The following is a 20,359-nucleotide window of genomic DNA, read 5'->3' as shown; positions in this document are numbered from 1 at the left end:
ACTTTTTAATCTACTAGAAGTCAGCTCTTCATCCTCCCTGATAAAAAATCAAACATGTTAACACTTTTTGTCACACATGAACGGTTATTCATAGACTCCTGAAATATAAACAGGCCCGAGCTCAAGTTCTGAGCCCGCTGTTTACACCTCTGGCAAATGACGGCACGCCCTAAGCTCAGACTCCTCGCCTGTAACAGGAAGGGGGTGGACGTGGATCCTGCTCAGGGCTGCTACGGAAACCGATGCGAGGATGCTCCTAGAGCACTTGGCAGCGTCTCGCACGGTGAGCCATCGAGGTGGTCCCTCATTACCACCGTATTAACATGAACTGCTCCACATTCAGGTGGGGAAGTACAAGCTCAAAGGCATGACTCACCAGCTAACTGAAGGCAGAGGTGACACTCGGCCGCAGGGCTCCCTTAATCCAACCCTCTCCACAGAAAATGATGCTGCTTTAGATTTTTTTTTTTAAATCTCATAATCAGGAATGAAATACTGGCACAAAGCAACAGTAATGCTTTCCTTAGAGTGGAGCGATGACCATGCGGAAATTCAGAGCATGAACTCTAGGCTGGGAAGGATAAAAACTCCCCTTTTTCGGTATTACCTTACAGGTCTTTAGTGGGCAATGTTGTGGGCCCAGGACTGCTCTGGAAGCTGAACGGGGTATAAAGAATAAGACAGGGCTCTTTTCCTCCGAGGTTTTGTCATCTGGTTGAACTTCCCCACAAAAGGCCAGCAACATGATCCTTTGAGAATGGGAGGATTAAGACTTGAAGAGAGTATTTCCAAACATTCTCAGATATTTCTGGTTACTGCTTTACAGAAAAACCTTGACTTTTGAACAACTATGCACCTTAGAACACATCCACGTTATTAAAACCAACAGAATAATTTCCACTTGGATGTAAGAAGCATCGATAGCATTTAACCTTCAGGATTTCGGGACATTGACCATCACAGGAAAGTCATTCCTCTCAACTTAATAATAACCTAGTAATAGAAAATAATTATAGGTAGGTCAAAAAACAGGCTTTCCAAACCAAATAAACACCTCCGTGTTAGCCAGACTTCCTGAGACCATGGCACACTAAAGTCTATTCACTGGCCTTTCGAAAAGCAGCTCCTGAGCACCTACTAATAATAGCCACCCTTAATGAGGGCTTACCATGGCCAGACTCTCAGGTAAACTTCATAACGTCTCTGTGAGGCAGCAACTATTATTATCCCCACTCAACAGATGATAAAACAGAGTCACAGGGAACTCAAGTAATTTCCCTAAGTTCACACAGCTAGGAAGTGGTAGCATCAGGCTTCTCCTGGGGAGCTGGGAGCCAGGGCCCCTGCTCTTAGTCACCATGCTGTACTGCTGCTGAGAAGCACGTGCTCTCTGGATGCTGTGAAAGACACACACGTAAGCAGTCGGTGGTCCTGACCTTGGGGGCTCCTCAGTGTCCTGATGAGCCTGACATACCAAGGCGGACAATAAGGGGACACACGTGAGCAAATATTGAGCTCTTACCATGTGCAAGTCACAGACCAGCTCCTCTCCTCACAATGCCCCAATTATCCCCTCAATGACTTTGCAAGGGGTCATTGTTTCCAGTAAGGCAAGCAACGAGAATATGAGCGCAGCAGGAATTGACGGATGTCAGGTAACCAATTCAAGGTCAAGCAATTTGTGAAGGTTGTGAGCCAGAATTCATGGCCAACTCCATCCCTCCTGGAATCACACATGCTTTCCACTTCAGCCAGACGTCTACTACTATCTTACAAGCCTCACAGTGGTCACGGGCATCCCTAACACGCTCTTGGATACAAATGAGACAGTGGCTTGCTCTACCTGGGAAGGACCAGGAAGGCTTCAGAGAGAAAATAGTATAAGAATGGGATTGGGAGGAGTACTGGGATGATAAGAGACAGAGGAGGAGTGTTCCAGGCTGGGGATATATTTATAGAATGTCCACAAAAGCACAGAGATGTGAAAAAGTTTGCTTGCTCAAGACCAAGAGCCAGTGCAGCAGAGCAGCTAGAGTGGTGGGGAGGGGCAGGACATGAGGAGGGAAGGTTTGGGGGGCCAGATATTGAGGAGCTTTGCAGGACACTCCACTTGGCATTTATACTGGAGACCTATGAGAGTTGACTTGAAGCTGCCCAATGTGTGCAAAGTCTCTGAACAAGAGATATCCATGAATATTGTTTTGCTGTCTTTGATCTAGTTAACTAATTCTGCATAGAAAATATTTTTCAGAATATCTGAAGAGGGCTTTTGTTCAAGAATAATCTTCCAAGACAAAATAGAAATACAGAATATCATACGAGAATATTATGAAAAACTATATGGAACCAAACTGGATAACCTAGAGGAGATGGACAAGTTTCTGGAAATATACTGTCCACCAAAACTGAATCAAGAAGAATCTGAACACTTGAACAATCCGATCACTAGAAAGGAAATAGAAATAGCAATTAAAAACCTCCCTACAAGTAAAAGTCCAGGACCGGACGGCTTCACGGGGGAATTCTACCAAACATACAAAGAAGAACTCATACCAGTCCTTCTCAAACTCTTCCAGATGATTAAAAAGGAGGGAATACTCCCAAACTCATTCTATGAAGCCACCATCACCCTGATACCAAAACCAGGCAAAGACACTACAAAAAAAGAGAATTATAGGCCAATATCACTGATGAACATAGACGCCAAAATCCTCACCAAAATTTTAGCAAATAGAATCCAACAACACATAAAAAAGATTATACATCATGACCAAGTGGGGTTCATCCCAGGGACACAAGGCTGGTTCAACGTACGCAAATCAATCAGTGTAATACATCACATCAACAAGAGAAAGGACAAAAACCACATGATCATCTCAATCGATGCAGAAAAAGCATTTGATAAAATTCAACACCCATTTATGATAAAAACTCTCGCCAAAGTGGGTATAGAGGGAACATATCTCAACATAATAAAAGCTATATATGACAAACCTACAGCCAGCATAGTACTCAACGGTGAAAAACTCAAAAGCTTCCCACTAAAATCTGGGACAAGACAAGGATGCCCACTATCACCACTCCTATTCAACATAGTCCTGGAAGTCCTAGCCACAGCAGTCAGGCAAGAGAAAGAAATAAAAGGGATCCAAATTGGAAAAGAAGAGGTAAAAGTGTCATTATATGCTGATGACATGTTACTATATATAGAAAACCCTAAAAGGTCCACACAAAAGCTACTAGAGCTGATTGAAGAATTCAGCAAGGTAGCAGGTTACAAAATTAACGTTCAAAAATCAGTTGCATTTCTTTACACTAACGATAAATCAACAGAAGAAGAAAGTAAAGAAACAATCCCCTTTAAAATAGCACCCAAAGTAATAAAATATCTGGGAATAAATCTAACCAAGGAGGTGAAAGAATTATACACAGGAAACTATAAACCATTGATGAAGGAAATTAAAGAAGACTTTTAAAAATGGAAAGATATTCCATGCTCTTGGATTGGAAGAATCAATATTGTTAAAATGGTCACACTGCCCAAGGCAATCTACAGATTTAATGCAATCCCTATCCAATTACCCAGGACATATTTCACAGAACTAGAAAAAATCATAATAAAATTCATATGGAACCATCAAAGACCTAGAATTGCCAAAGCATTACTGAAGAGAAAGAAAGAGGCTGGAGGAATAACTCTCCCAGACTTCAGACAATACTATAGAGCTACAGTCATCAAGACAGCATGGTATTGGTACCAAAACAGACATATAGACCAATGGAACAGAATAGAGAGCCCAGAAATGAACCCACAAACTTTTGGTCAACTCATCTTTGACAAAGGAGGCAAGAATATACATTGGAATAAAGACAGTCTCTTCAGCAAATGGTGTTGGGAAAACTGGACAGCAGCATGTAAAACAATGATGCTAGAAGACCATATACAAAATAGAAAATATTTTTCAGAATATTTGAAGAGGGCTTTTGTTCAAGAATAATCTTCTTGAATATAATAATCTCTATCCCTTACACCATATACAAAAATCAACTCAAAATGGATTAAAGACTTAAACATAAGACAAGATACAATAAACCTCCTAGAGGAAAACATAGGCAAAACATTATCTGACATACATTTAAAAAATTTTCTCCTAGAAGAAATAAAAGCAAGAATAAACAAATGGGACCTAATGAAACTTACAAGCTTCTGCACAGCAAAGGAAACCAGAAATAAAACAAGAAGAAAACCTACGGAATGGGAGAAAATTTTTGCAAGTGAAACCGACAAGGGCTTGATCTCCAGAATATATAAGCAGCTCATACGACTCAATAAGAAAAAAATAAACAACCCAATCCAAAAATGGGCAGAAGACCTAAACAAGCGATTCTCCAAGGAAGACATACAAATGATCAAAAAGCACATGAAAAAATGCTCAATATCACTAATTATCAGAGAAATGCAAATCAAAACTACAATGAGGTATCACCCCACACCAGTCAGAATGGCCATCATTCAAAAATCCACAAATGACAAATGCTGGAGAGGCTGTGGAGAAAGGGGAACCCTCCTACACTGCTGGTGGGAACGCAGTTTGGTGCAGCCACTATGGAAAACAATGTGGAGATTCCTCAAAAGACTAGGAATAGACTTACCATATGACCCAGGAATCCCACTCCTGGGCTTGTATCCAGAAGGGTATCTACTTCAGGATGACACCTGCACCCCAATGTTCATAGCAGCACTATTTACAATAGCCAAAACATGGAAACAGCCTAAATGTCCATCAACAGGTGACTGGATAAAGAAGATGTGGTATATTTATACAATGGAATACTACTCAGCCATAAAAACCGACAACATAATGCCATTTGCAGCAACATGGATGCTCCTGGAGAATGTCATTCTAAGTGAAGTAAGCCAGAAAGAGAAAGAAAAATACCATATGAGATCACTCATATGTGGAATCTAAAAAACAAAAACAAAAACAAACAAACAAACAAAAACAAAGCGTAAATAAAGGACAGAAATAGACTCACAGACAGAGAATACAGACTTGTGGTTACCAGGGGGGTGGAGGGTGGGAAGGGATAGACTGGGATTTCAAAATTGTAGAATAGACTACACTGTATAGCACAGGGAAATATACACAAAATGTTATGATAACTCACAGAGAAGAAAATGTGACAATGAGTGTGTATATGTCCATGAATAACTGAAAAATTGTGCTGAACACTGGAATTTGACACAACATTGTAAAATGATTATAAATCAATAAAAAATGTTAAAAAAAAAAAAAAGAATAATCTTCCAAGATCCTCAAGGACTTGTACTACGTCATATTTACTTTTATTATCCCAATGACTGCTGCTCTGAAGATTGTGGAAAAAGTGGTTGGATGGATGGATAGATGGAAGGGTGGATGGATGAGAGGATGGATGGATGGATAAAAGACTGAATTAATTAATGAGAAATAAGCACAGTGATAAATTTTATGGTAGGAGTGGCATTATATGTAGGCAGAGTTACTGGCAATTTACATATTCAATGTCAGCACTAAATGTGTGCCTCTCTCTAGAGTCCCTGATTACTGGAATTCCTATCACATGGAACAATGTAATTCATTCAATAGTAAAGAATAAGATTGAAAGTACAAATACTTTGAAGAATTCTCCAATGAATTTTGATTGCTGAAAACAGGAACAAGAAGACATGAATTCATACTAAGATGTAAATGATTGGTCCTGGGTCATTTCCTGACAGAGTGTAGGGATAGGAAAGGAAGGCAGAGGATGAAGTCTGAGTTTGTTAACTCCTTCCATTCCATCAGAAGCTTCAGTCTTCCACCAAGAATTACCTTACCATTCAAATATTCACTTTCTTTTAAAAATAGATCCCAGGGAAGAAATGAAGAATCTTGTCCTCATCATCTGTCTCACCACTCACTCACTTAAACACCCCTCTTTACTAACCAGGCCAGCCTGTCTTTATCCATAATCCACGGACATCCCCACCTCACTGTCTCATCTTCATCTTCCCCCCCTCCTATGGTGCTCTCCCCACCCCATCAGGGAGATGGGAATCCTTTAAAATCTTTCAAAATCCTGCCTCATCTTCTCAGCAAGCTCTCCCTCCTAAAATTCCCACAGTCACAGAAGCAACACCAAAGCCCATTTTCCCCATTCAGTCTTAACTATGTATCATAGTCCTGGCTCTTTGGTCTAGGTTGTAAGTTCAGTAATCTTTTCCCAGTTACCATAATCATAATCATAATCATCTACATGCATTGAGCATGCCCTTTATTCTCAGAACCTGGATTTGGCACACATTATATCTCATTATAAGAGGTAAAAATTTCCATGCCTGTTTCGTAGACAAAGAACCCAAAGATCAGGAAGGGTAAAATACAAGCCAAATAAATGTCCCTTGCCTTCAATTCCAGCTCTTCTAATTCTTACTCATCCCTCCTTCCCCTACTCAGTACAGCTACTGAAAAAAGATGATATTTTGCTTTATCATTAGACATTATATTTAAAATGGTAGCTCAATTTGTTTAAAACCTCCATAAATGCTTTTTATAATAGGTGTAGAGTATTCCACAGACTACATATGTATTAGATTTTATTTAACCCTTATTATTGGATGTGAAGTTTGCAGCTTTGCTTTTAAAATTATAAGGAGCACGACTATGAAAAATTGTAGGTTTCTTTTCCTTATTTTACATTATTTTCTTATAATAAATTTCTAGGAGCAGGATTATCATGTCAAAACACATGAATGTTTTATGACTCGGAATACACATTATCAATGTGCAGTGACATGCACTAACATACACGGCTGCCAGCAATGCTTTTTCAATCCCAAGTCATAGTCCCCAGCAGCAAGGAGCATGATCATTTTGCCTCCTTATAACTAGTGAAGTCAAACACCGTCTGCTAATCTATCTGATGTGAATTATTTCATGTACCTCTTGGTATTCAGATTGCATTTTTATTCATTTGCACTAGTTCTTCATAACATGGTGTATATCCTGTGCTGGGCATACTGTCTGTGCTCCACCTAAATCCATTCAGATAATTATACTGATTTTGGCATCAAATACTTGATGATCACCCACAATGTGTCACCATGCTGGCATTGGGGACACCCAAATGAAGAAGACACGGCTTCAAGAAACCTGGAGACAACAAAAAAGAGATCTGATGTTTGGCACTGTGGGGTAAACTCTGAATTCCAACTACAAGATATTTCTCTCCAAAATGGGGAGATGGAGAATGAGAAGGATCACGATTTGGACATGGCAGGGGCAGCCAGGGAGTGTCCTAGGGCTTCAGAAGAGGCAGAGAAGGGAGAGTTTCTGGGCATCTTCATGGAAGGTGCACGGTTTAAGCTGGGCCTGAGGAACAGTAGGATTTGTGGATAAGCAGAGAGGCGGGATTTCTGGTTAAGTTGCCTTGTGAATCAAAGCCCAGAGCTGACATCACAGCTGAAAAAGCAAGTTCAGTGAGCGGAGGGGTGGTGGGTGCATCTGGGAAACATTTTCTGCATGAGGACCCAAGAGACATTTGTTTGTTCACCGAGAAGTCTGGCCACTATCACAGGGGTCCAGAAAACAAGACCACTCGGATGAAAGTGGTATCTCTTTTCCAGAAGTTTCTCCTTGTGAAGGCTGCCAAAGGGGCCAAGGAGGAGGGTACAGCTCAGTGGCAGAGTGTGTGCTTAGCATGCACGAGATCCTGGGTTCAATCCCAGTACTCCATTAAAGTTACATTAATTAATTAATTAACCTAACTGCCTCCACCCACCCCCCCAAAAAAATATTTAAAAAAAAAACAGAAGCAGTGAATGACAGTTTGGAACAGAAAAAAATAAGATAATTAGGAAAAAAAAAAAAAAGCTGCTAAACTGACAGCATCTTTAACCAACCAACGAGGGGGCCGATTAAATTCTGATCCTGAATGTTCTTAGTGTGCCAAATGTAGTCTTTCCCCAAGGCCTGGTTGCTTGGACCCAGGAACTAAAAGGGATTCTTCTGCTGAGACAGGGGAGGGTTTTACAAAGACATGAGGATAAACTGCCTCGCCCTCCAAGTCCTTTGTAAAGTGGGTAAGTCACGGAGTTGTTCAAAGCAGTTCCCTGTTTAATAAGCACCAGCGGGTTATCCATAATCTGAGGCCAGCAAAGTCTCCCTACCAGATTGGATTAATTCAGTTAAATAATCTTACTTGCATTTCTCAGTGGATTCCTTAAATCCAGCCTGAGAGTCCTGTCTGAGCATCAGGAGGGAAACTGCATCCATTGTCCTGCATCCCCAGTGCTGAGTGTTAAGACATCTTACTCTCAGGAAATGGCCCCATGTCCACAATGATAGATGTCAAAGGATCAACCAACAGTGATAATGGTGAAATCTCTAGAATTGAGCAGAAAACTGTTCCTAAGCTACCAAAGCAAGGTTCCACAGAGTCTACCACAGACTACTAGGATCATAGATGACTAGTCTTCAACAGAATGCTCGTTAACTGGACTAAAGACTCAGGATCCAGAGTTACAAGATCCCTCACCCATCTCCTGGTCACCAGGCAGGCCTTGGAGCATCTGCTTAGCATCACACTCCTGCCCAACTCCAGGCCTTGGATACAGTGATGGACCTGATGGCAGAGCCCAGGAGTCCCGACCCCTCAGCACCAGCCACCCTTTGCTGTTTCTCAAACACACGACCCACCTCTAGGTCTTTGCATTAACTGTTCCTCCAACCTGGAATGCTCTTTCCCTAGACACTGCTCCAATGCTGCTTCCTCCCAGCAGGCTTCCCTGACTAACTTGTATAAAATAGCAACCTTTCACCCTCCTCTTAGCATGTGAGACTTTCTTCCTAGCACTTATAACCACCTGAAATGCTAACCAGAGTTAAGCTCCATGACATCAGGGATCTGTCTTGTCTGTCTGCTGCTATGGTAAGCCTTCGATGATGATTTATTAAGTAAGTTACTCAACTTTCACAGAGCTCTAAGGAGTCCCTATAGGCTAGGCCTTGAACCACACTTTGTAAGCTGTCATCCTTAGATCCTAGAGACAAATTTTACCCCTTTGAGTCTCTCAGGTCTACTTTATCAAGACAGCTTGGCTCCTCTATCATGCCTGGAGCCCCAGAGGAGGATTTAGTGACATTATGGACCCCAGGAGAAGACGACACACTGATCTTATGCAAACCTCTCAGAAAACTGACCATCAGAGAGTTTAGCTACTGCCCAGTGTCCCACAGGCACTATGTGAGTAGCCGCTGGGACAAAGGACCCTGGTTTCCTAACTCCCATTGCACGTCTCACCCAACACACCATCCTTTCTCCCGTTGCTGCAAATCTGCCCAAATTTCAAAAGCAAGGAGCATGTCCTTCTAATAGGAGACTTTTTTTAAAGGAGGCAGGCAAAACGAAGAGGAAGACCACATGTTGAATGAGGAAGAAATGCAAGACCTTGCCATCACAATCAATTGTGGGGCGGATACCCTGGGAATGGAGAGATTTAGGTGGCCCCAGTCTTTGCAACTCCTGGACAGTCTGTCCAAGACCTTGCCAATCCCAGGGCACCACAGGCAAACCACAGCAACAGTGGCCAGCAGGACCAACCACATCCGACCCTGACCTGGGTCTGAACACGTGCACCAGGACTGAAAGAAAGAACATCGAGGGGGCAGGTAAAGGAAAAAGAAAGGCCCCAGAGAAGAGGGAGGGAGGCCAGTTAGGAAATGAGCCAAGAATATGACGGACACAAGAAAACATAATAGACACGGAAACCTGGCAGAAGGAAAAAAAAATGGCAAAGAAAAGCAAGTTGGTGAAAAATAAACGCCATCCAAAAACACAACAAAACATTTTTTAAAAGTTTATTTTACCTAGAATTAATGACAGGAAAACCCCATAAACGTGGTGCAAAATGTTTAATGCCCCATTGAATGCCAACATTATGCCATTCATCTGTCCTTGCAGGTGTATTATTTCTAGCCCCCAGGATGAAAAGAAAAGTTGCTTTCCACATCTTTTATAGTACTTAAAAATACATATTTCCAGGGCTTTATGGCCAAAGGTCCCGCTTTCTTCCAGAACCCACAATAACTAATCATGTTACTGCCACCGAGTCTCGGAACTGGAATTAATAGTTGGTGGGAGGGTTTGCTCCCATCCTATGAGTGATCTTTGCTTTAACGACCCTGAGAGTTAGTGATTTCTCCTAAATATTTATTTCTCCCTGAGGGAAAGATTTCTCTAAGAACTTTCTCTCTGCCCTCAATAGTCACAATTCCCGATCTGTTTTTCTTCTATTTGTCCACTTAGAGTTTTTGCTGGAATCAATTTTATTAATTTCCTTCTGAAAATTAGCAAGTCAGAGTAACTCACAGGGAGCTTTTTCCTCTCTACGATGTGAATCAACCACCCTCCACTTTCCCGGGTTTTCCCCCAACACTAGGTCACCAAGGCTGAGATTTACCCTAGTTTTCCTTCAGAACTTCTCTTCAAGTTAAAAAAAAAAAAAAAAGGAAAAAAATTTAAGGTGAGACAGAGAAAGCCAGAGAAGAAAGGAAGGAAGGAGAGAAAGGGAGAAAGAAAGGGAGAAAAATTTTAAACTCATCTTTTAAAATACTGCAATTTAAACACTGCAATTAACAGCTATGCCTTCACCACTTTTCTAAAGGGTGCCCCCTTTAGATTCAGGAGACCTCGTTTATAGTAAAAGACATTATCCAACATTTCCTCAGCATCTCTTCCGTCCGCCATCAAATTGACTGTTAGGCAAAACTTCTGGTATTGTCAGCCTTCTTCAAGGATTCACCTTCAAATTACAGGATTAAGTAAACCACCATCAAAATTAGGTTTCAAAGCCCGCAGCCACTACCAGACCCATGGCCCCCTGAGCTTGCTAAGTCACTTAAACTTTCTGCGTGGACAGATTCCCCCTCTGCAAAATGAGGTGCTAGACCAGATCGTCTCCAAGATCCTTTTAAACTGTTCTACCCTGCTTGTATACTCTTTCTCAGCTCAGTGATTTTCATTTTACTTTATGAGAACACAATATTCATCAATTCTTCAGGGACTCTACCTCGCAATTTTGAAAGTCAAAAAATGAAAGGAAATAAAATAACAAAGGCTTTGGTCACCATGGAACCTGTTCCCAGAACTAGGGATGCACTTAGAGGCGTTCTGCGGCCCGAGGTGTTCTCATTGGCTGCTCTGGTGGCAGCCGGCTTGTTAACTGACTTTTATCATTTGTTTTCACAACAATCTTGAGACTCCTTAGAGCAAATTGAAATGGCAAAGCATGTTCTCCAACTGGCAGCTGGGAAATCCAGATCTCAGGCCCCAGACGAAAGGCTGACTCCCTAATTCCAGCCTGATGATGGGAACGAGTTATCAGGAGGTTAAGTGAGTTATGCAGTTGGACAGAGCCAGCCGGCGTCTGCGACAGGATTCTGGACACAGAGCACTTGCCACTTCGGACAGCGTTCAATTCTCCCAGCCGCATTTCTTCCCTGAATGCTTTTTAATCTGGCAGGATCCACAAATAAAGGAAATTGTGGTTTTCACATCATGATGGAGATTATTTTTCCATTGTGAATAATAAAAGCAGAGTAACCCATTCGTAGCTTCAAAATGTTCCCCTTCCAGCCCATGTTGTTTATTCCTCCGGCTTTCAACAGCTTTTACTTCAAGATGTCAGTTTTGAACATGTTTGCATAATTCTGCATTTTATTTCGGGATTCTCTGTCATAACCATTCATTTCCCCCCACCGGCTAAGCTGTTGAAAAAGAAAACTGTGTTTCGAGGCCAGTCCAATCCTACAATTTAAAAGCTGGCAGGATCCGTCTTCCTTTTCTCCCCTGGGAGGATTAATTTGCTTCTTTTTTATTCTCCAAGTTTTATGATTCCAAATAAAGGCTATAATGGTGCCATTGAGAGTTGGGGAAATGTGGAAGATAAATAGCCTATGTGGGAACCGCTTAAAATGAGAATCGAAGTTTTGGGGAAGGAGGCGGGAAGAGTGGAGACGTTTTTTATCATGTGAGTGTGGCCTGTTAATGATAAAGGAAATTTCCTCCTTCTAACGAGCCTTGCCTTTATAGACTGAAGTGAGAGCGAATGGCTCCATTTGTATCATAAATGTAAAGAGGCTGAAATCGTACTCCCAAGAATGTAATATGTTTAATTTTGAAGTTAGGGGAACAGCGTTAAAATTTGACTTTTTTTTTCTGGGTCCTCCAATACGGAGCCTGGGCTTTTAATCTTGATTTTTTTGCCTGAACACTGGAACATTTTAGAAACATGCTAAAATCATCTGCGGGAAACTAATTGACCAAGGGAAGTCATTTGAATAAATTCTTTTGGTGGAGTTCACCTTAATTAGCTCCCAACTGGGTGGGAGCCATCTCCATTAATCCCATTATTTCAAGAGCCCAATTCATCATCAAAGAACTGTTCTTAAGGGCCCTCTGGAATTCTGCAAAATAAATTGGGCAAATGTTATTAACCTCCAGGAGCTTATAATTAAGGTCAGTGCAGTAGACATTCACGGACCAGGCACTGTGTACAAAGCACTGGGGTGCCAGGGCCGAGCAGGGCATGGGTCCTCCCTGCAGAGCACAGAGACAGTGGGACAGGAAGAATGTGTCCCTTCATTACTCTACAGACACGCTGTGAGTCTAGGACCCCAGGAGGGGTTCACACTGCTACAAACGTCTCACAGCACGGCTACATACAACTGGCCCTAAAACAGTAAGAAACACCACACTGATTTGATGCACATCTGATCACATGACACTGTTGCTTACACACTCTTTTAGCATCCCCACCTATGCTGACTGCAGCCTAATCCGTTACCCCTGACCTTCAGAACCCTACACACCCTGAGCCCAACCTAGTTCTCTTACCAGATTTCCTACATCCCTCCTTGGCTCATACCCTTCTGGTCTCCCAGCTGCTTGGTGTTTCTCAACCAATCCAACCTTACCCTGCCCTCGGGCCACCTCTCCAAATGGAACAGCTGCTTCTAAAACACATGGCTACTGCTTCCGGGCCCCATCTCAGCTCAGGGCTGCCTCCTCGGGGAGGTCTTCCCTGCCCACCCACCTTAAATCCGGCTTCCTCTCCACCACCACTCTCCTCCCCCATCACCCTGTTTTACCTTCTTCATAGCATTTATTATGCTCAAAAGTTATCAGGGATGGGCAGAGTGTATAGCTTAGTGGTAGAGTACATGCCTAGCATGCAGGAGGTCCTAGTACCTCCATTTAAATAGATAAATAAACCTAATTACCTCCCCCCGCCCCGAAAAAAATAAAAACAAAAAAAATTGTCTAAGTTATCATGGTTATTAATTAATTTACTTATTTATCATTTGTCTCTCCCTTTGCCCTACCCTACAATGTTAGCTCCACAAAAACAGGGAATTTTCTGAGTTATTGACTACAACATCCCCTGCACCAGGGCAGTGCCAGGCGCTCACTTAACATTAGGTGAAGGAATGAAAGAATCAATCAATCAATGAAAAGAAAAAGATCAACAATAGGTCGTCATCAGCAGGGTGGGAGATGGGGAGCCAAGAACAGACACAGAAGTGAAGGTAGGTTGCAAGGTAGAGCGTATGGGTGCTTGCAGGGAACTAACAGAAATATGACTTAGTAGGGACGCTGTGGCTCTGAAAGCCACAATTCACTCTCCAAACTTCCAGAGAGCTGGCTTCTAAGAATCAAAGTTCAAGCTGGTAAAGCATTTGGGGGTGTCTGCCTCCCCTCCCCATCCCTCAAAATGTGCACCGCTGATAAAGGGCATGTATCTCACCCGTATTTTCCTAATGCATCCAACAAATATTTGCTGAAATGTTGCTCCCTCCAGGGATAGATCCCCAATCTCTAGTGCCAAGTTTTACAATCTTCTCACAGAGGAAAGAGACCTTCTACACAAACGGAAAGCCCTGAAAAGAACCACTTGTTCCTTCCTAAGCATGAGCAAGAGAGGCTATCACTTTAAAAATGTGTGGTTTCTGTCCTGGTCGCTGTGGTGGACAAGCCCATCTTTAAATGTATCCAAAAATGTCAGCTGTCACATTTAAGGGCAGACATCCAGCCCCAGCCGCCCCACAAAGGTGGGCATGTTATCAAAAGGCCATCACAGAGCACTTAATGGACCTCCAGTCCTAAGTAAACACGGCAGGGGGACACGGGGTGCCGCCCCACATCCCGGTTGTTTGTGTGTTCCTGTCAGACTAGTCAATTTCATTGGCCTACGACGTTACATTTACTTCTTGGAATATGAGATTGCCCAGATCTGCCTTCGTGGGTGCTGGTGGCTTAAATGGGAATGGTTTAATGAATCTCGAGTCAGATCCTGTGTATAAAGTCCACATCGCAAGGGGATAGCCGGGCCTCTGCTCAGCACAGGAAGATTTATCTTCGCTGGGTTAGACTGTGACCCCCTGCCCCCTCACCCTCCTTTCACACCAATAACAACTCTATCTCGCTCCCTAAAGGGCCCACGGGATCTTATTGGAGGCCCTTTAAAATCTGGAGCCAGATTATTCTTCAAGTGTCTAAATGATGTTTTAATTGCACTGGTCACAGTGAGGTGCCACTTTAACTCTTTCAGTGGAAAGTGAATGATTTTACAAAGATGTGCTGAATTAGGAAGAATTCATGGTCTTTGTCTTTGACACCGAAGTCCAAACGCCTGGCGGGCCTGAGCGCCCTGTATCCATGCTCCATAGTCCATCAGCCAGGTGAGCTTGGAGGGGTACAAAGAGTGAGTCTGCATTTAGGGCAGCCCTCCCACCCAGGCCGCCTCCAGCCACCCCTGGTGTCCACCACCCCCTCCTTACAGACCCTTTCTTTGGCACAAGCCTTGGAGCTCCTCTCCTTGCCTGTTACATAAAAGTACATCCAATTGGGGTCACCTGTCACTACACTTTAATGTGAATAAATCTGCCCTAGTTTTAGGTATCAGAAGGTGTGAATCAGATTCCACTAATATCCTTCCAATCCGGTGAGCCTGAGTCCACAAGAATCTCTCAGTGTCCCTCGCTTCTCTTCTTTCTGTCTGTGGCCGAATCCCCACTCCCCACCGACCTGTGGTACCAACTTCTTAATGGGTTTTGCCACAAACATAACAGACACAACCTACACTTCCCAGTCCCTCTCCTCATGTCCAGCACCATGCCATCCAGCAGGAGAGATCTCCTCTCCATGTCCAGCTGTCTCACTTCATCCACCCCAAAGATTCCTCACTTCCTGGGGGTCGCCCTACTGAGCGGAGATTCTCTTCAGAGTCTCTCTCCTGAAGGAAGTGGAAGAGGACCCAGTTCCGGTGGAAATTCTGAACGTCGAGACCTAATTTTCGGCCTTGGAAGGAAGGGGTTTTTACTTCCCGCTGTGAGCTTGGCCTGGGGTTTTCTTTCCCCGGCCTCCTCTCTCCAAGAAGGAAGGCAGACTCTAACGTGAGAGGTGATGCTGCCCAAGATGCCCACTTCCATTTTTTTTTTCTTAAAACACAAACTGTAAGCCTAATGTCTCTTTGTCCTCATTTCTAAGAGAGCAATACTTCTCTACTTTCAGCAAAAATGAGAATATAAGCATATAATAAAAGGCATCTGACTCTTAGCTTCCATCAGGGAGATGAAAGGGAACGGTGGGGATAGGGTTTCCTGGAGAACACTTTTCCTTTCCCTTTTAAGTGTAGGAGACACCATTCAGTCCCAGATAATTCATACCAAATAGGACAAGAAAAATTAAAGAAGCCCTCAAACCTATTTTTAGGAGAAATCTCCTCATTTATAGGTGTCAATTTAAATCTAAAAAAAAAACCCCAAAACAAATAAAAACAACATAAATCAGTGTGCAACAGTTGACGTAAGACAAATATTAAGGGATGAACTTAAGTTATTTCCTAAAATGTATTTTATGATGCTACAGATTTCTGAAGTGTTTTGGGCCCCATGGTCCTGTAAGTTCAGAAAACAGTGATACGTATCATGTGAAATCAAGCTCTCATCTCAGCCTTTACTCTGCATTTGTGTGCACTGTGGATTTCTGAGAGGCAGGAGGCAGGTTTTCCTAAGTATCAATGACCAGGAGAACCCTTCTCCCAGGAATACCTCAAGGGACTGCTGAACCACAGAACAAGCTGGTGGGGTCCAGGGAAAAGGGTTCTCAGAAGATGGCCAGGCTGCTCAAATTGCTGGCCTCAGGCCAGGGGCACAAAAGAAGCCTTTGTGATCCACATAGGCCCAGTCCAGCAACCCAGGAGGCTACACTGAGGTGTGGGGAGAAAGCCCTTTCTAGTAATAAAGTGTTTGTTTTCTAGGCCTTGCACATCTGTCTCCTTTGGAGGCCTCCCTGTGTGACTCTAAGGGGTCTTTCCTTCTTGTCACAACAAACATTGGGCGGAGGGGAAAACAGAGATGTGCAAAGACACCCACATCTTCTTGCAACACCTGGAGTCTTGGAGGAAGCTAGAGGTGCAGACAGAAAAACGCAGAAAGTAAAGACAACTGCTCTAACCAAGGTTTGTGCAGAGTGGAGGGAGTGGAGGAGGAGCACCCAGACTTGAGAGTCAAGAGAGATTCAAGAGCTTGCCAGATAGATGGGCAAGGGCAACCATGTTTCAGACAGAGAAAAACCAGGGACAGTTTTGCTCCCCCAAGGGACATATATTCGACAATGCCTAGATAGATTTTTGATTGTCACAACGGAGGGGGTGGACTTGCTACTAGCATCCAGTGGGTAGAGGCAGAGCAGCCCCAACAACAAAGATCCATCTGTCCCAAGTGTCAACACCCTGGGGCTGAGAAGCCCTGCCACAGGCCAACACAGAGGTGTGAGGACAGGTTAACCTGGGCGTCTTCGAGCACCTGGCGCAGCTGAGTGGCGGTAGCACAGAGCCGTCTCCCTCCACTCCCAGGTCATGAACTCCTCAAAGGCACTGGCTTATCTTATTGGTCTTGATATTTCCAGGACCTAGACTCTGATAAGCACGAACTGAATGAATGAAATAGGTCTCCCAAGGAGCAATGTGATAAGAATGCTGGGGGAACATACGTGTATTAAGTTCCTCCAGCACTCATAACAGATCACCACAAGTTGGCAGCTGAAAACAACAGAGATGTGTTTTCTCACAGTCCTGGAGGTCAGAAGTCTGAAATCAAGATGCTGGAAGAATTTGTTCCTCCTGGAGGTTTTGAGGGAGAATCCTTCCTTCTCTCGTCCATCTTCTCCAGGTGTTCCCTGGCTTACAGAAGCATAATTCCAATCTCTGCCTCCATCTTCCCTTGGGTCTTCCACTTGGCATTCTCCTCTGTGTCTGTGTCTCCTTCTTTTCTGTCTCTTATAAGATGTGTGTCACTGCATTTAAAGTCCACTTGGTTAATCCAGGCTGAGTTCATATTAAGATCCTTAAATTAACTACATCTGCAAAGACCCTTTTTCCAAGTCAGATCATATTCACAGGTCCTGGGAGTTAGGGCTTGAACTTAGTTTTCTGAGGGGGCCACCAATCAAGGGGCTACGATAGGGGCCATGTCCTGGAAGGCAGAATGGGAAACAGACAGAGGAAGAGAAGAATGTATCCTCTACCTGGATCATCATTTCTCCAGGAGTTGGCCACTCAGAGTCTCACTGAGTAAGACGGCAAGATAAGATGGCAGGGGCATTTTATTTTGAAGTAGAAAACACTTATGTACAGAGCACATGGGTACAAACTATTTTCAACGATAAAAGAGCCTGTCAAGGAGGAAGTTCAGGGGAGTCAATAAAGATTCCACCAAATTCACATGACATCCCTAGATTTCAAGTCTCTGAAATCTGCTCTGGGCATAGATTCAACCCGTGCTGTTGGTGGGAAGCCTCACTTTCCTGGGAGCAAAGAGGAAAACTTGAGAAGCTCTCTGCAAAGCTCTAGATGCCACGAAGTAGCTCAGTCTGAGCCCAGTCCCCAAAATAAGGAACACTGGGTGTCTGTTTTTAAAATTGGTCTTGTCACCCTAAATTATCCCCACTTCTTGTCTTGACACAACCTCGAAAAGCTGCTCTCAGGCGTGGATCCATCAAAGCTGCATTGGGGCGAGAGGGGCATATTTTAAAATGACAGATCTAAGAAGCGAGCCCTCAGCACTCTAAATGAATATATCATTTTAAAGATGGAAACGACTTCTGGAATACCCTGTAATCCGACATTTCTCAATAAACCTCACGTAATAAGTTCTTCACAGGTCCGAAGACCCGGTCTTGGGGTGAACAAGTACATTCTGGAGCCACACTGGGGGGAACTGAAGTAAGCAGGGCAGAGGGCAGAGGGTCGTGGGCACCTTTGAAAGCGACTCCAAGATCGCATCACCAAAGCAAGCTTGATTTTAGAAGAGGGATGAATGGCCGACTTAACTGAGCTCCCCTCAGACCTCTAGTTGGTCAAGATGGATTCTCCCATTTTACACAAATACGCTGGTTCCTTGCTCCTCTGAGAGACTGGAGGCTGGTTGGGAAGGTTTTTCCACTGAATGGTTTTCAATGTAATAATACTTAATACTCCTTTTTGAAACAGTTTCCTCTTTTTCTGAATATTTTCATGGGACTGTAACCCATTTGTACATAAAATTGGTTGAAAGTGACATGTTGAAAAGTCCGGCAAACACTGCAGCGCACTCTATTTTCAAGGAATATAAAATTGGGCTCTGTCTGACACCTTGAGTGCGCTTGTGAAAACAGAATGTCACATCTCAAAGGGTTATTCTTGATAGTTTAAAAAAATAAAATAAAATAAACAGACCTCTCTAGGCAAACAGCCCCCTTTGTACTCCAGTTTCCTTGGAAACGCTGGCAATTGTATTTTTCATGGCATGGTCTTTTTCACTTGGTTTTTAAAAGTCTGGTTTAGGCAGCTGACTTAGTGACCCTCAGAATTCAGGAAATAATCTTTATTAAGGCAGTATGTGATATTTTAATAGATCCTAAAGATAGTACCTTTACTGTAGACCTAGTAGAAGAAAAGAAGATGTATAAATTGTTGTACAAGCTGGAAGAAATGGACCTCATTTTGTCCTGAGCAATGCTGCTATGATAATCCATTCTATCTAACGTCCCTATTTGAAAATTCCTGGCTTTAAGGGACTAAATATAGTATTTGGAATCTTCCTTACAGAAGAATTCCCAATATTATGTGTCAACAATCCCCTCTCCAGGAGGTGGAGTTTAACTGCCCCCCACAATCCCCCTGGGGTTGCTGGACTCAGTGACTCACTTCTGAAGAATAGAGTATGGAAAGGGATAAATAATGACTTTACAATGAGACCTGGTGGACAACGTCTTAACCAAGTGTGAAGGTTAATATCCTCAATGGTATGTCACATGGATCCCATGACCTCCCTGACATGACATGATTAGAAGGGCATTTCACCTCAGTTTTGACAAATGTACCATGCTTACCTGTTAGAGAGGGAGGGAAAAATGGGTGAGAAACATGGGAACTTTCTGTACTACCTTTACAATTTTATTATAAATATAAAATTATTTTAAAATTAAAAGGCATATCTTAAAATAACTTAGCACGGTTAAAAATAAAAAATAAGAGAAAGTGCCATTCTTTTGTGTTATGAGGTAGACTCAGTTCAAGAGGACAATACTGAGACAGGATTAGAAAAGCAAAAAAATAAAGACAGAAACAATACAACTGGATACAAAGGTCTAAATCCTAAAGAAAGAAAAATCTGAGTTGAAGAAAAACCCCATTAGGCAGATTGTTCCCCATTGCCCAGGACATGGGTTCTTAAACTGCAATTAATTTGTAAAAATTCAGATTCCTGGGTCCCACCTTCCTGATTATCAATAGATAAGAGACAGGATCAAGTCATGCACATTTCACAGAGACATCATTGCCTCACTGTGATAAAGCACACAGACTCTGAAAGAAGTGGAGTCTCTTTCCATTCCCTTTGAATCTTGCTGGTAATGAGCATTAACCAATAAAATGCAGCTGAAGTGACTCTACATAACTGTGATGATTAATTTTATGTATCAATTTAATTGGGCTACCTGGTGCCCAGATACTTAGTTAAACATTATTCTGAATGTGTGTGTCCAGGAGGATGTTTCCGGATGAGATTAACATTTGACTTGGTAGACTGAGTAAAGCAGATTGTCCTCCTTAATGTGGGTGGGCCTCATCCAATCAGTTGAAGACCTGAATAAAGCAAAAATGCTGACCCTTCCACGAGTTTTTTTCTTCCCACCTGTATGTTTATCATCCTTTGAATCTAGTGGGGAGGGGTATTTTTACAATATTTCCTTGTTTACTTATCCTCTTTTAGTGTAAAGGGGGGCATATTAGAGA

The sequence above is a fragment of the Camelus bactrianus genome, chromosome 2, assembly GCF_048773025.1.
Source record: "Camelus bactrianus isolate YW-2024 breed Bactrian camel chromosome 2, ASM4877302v1, whole genome shotgun sequence".
In the NCBI taxonomy this organism is placed as follows: Eukaryota; Metazoa; Chordata; class Mammalia; order Artiodactyla; family Camelidae; genus Camelus; species Camelus bactrianus.
This window is presented reverse-complemented; position numbering follows the sequence as displayed.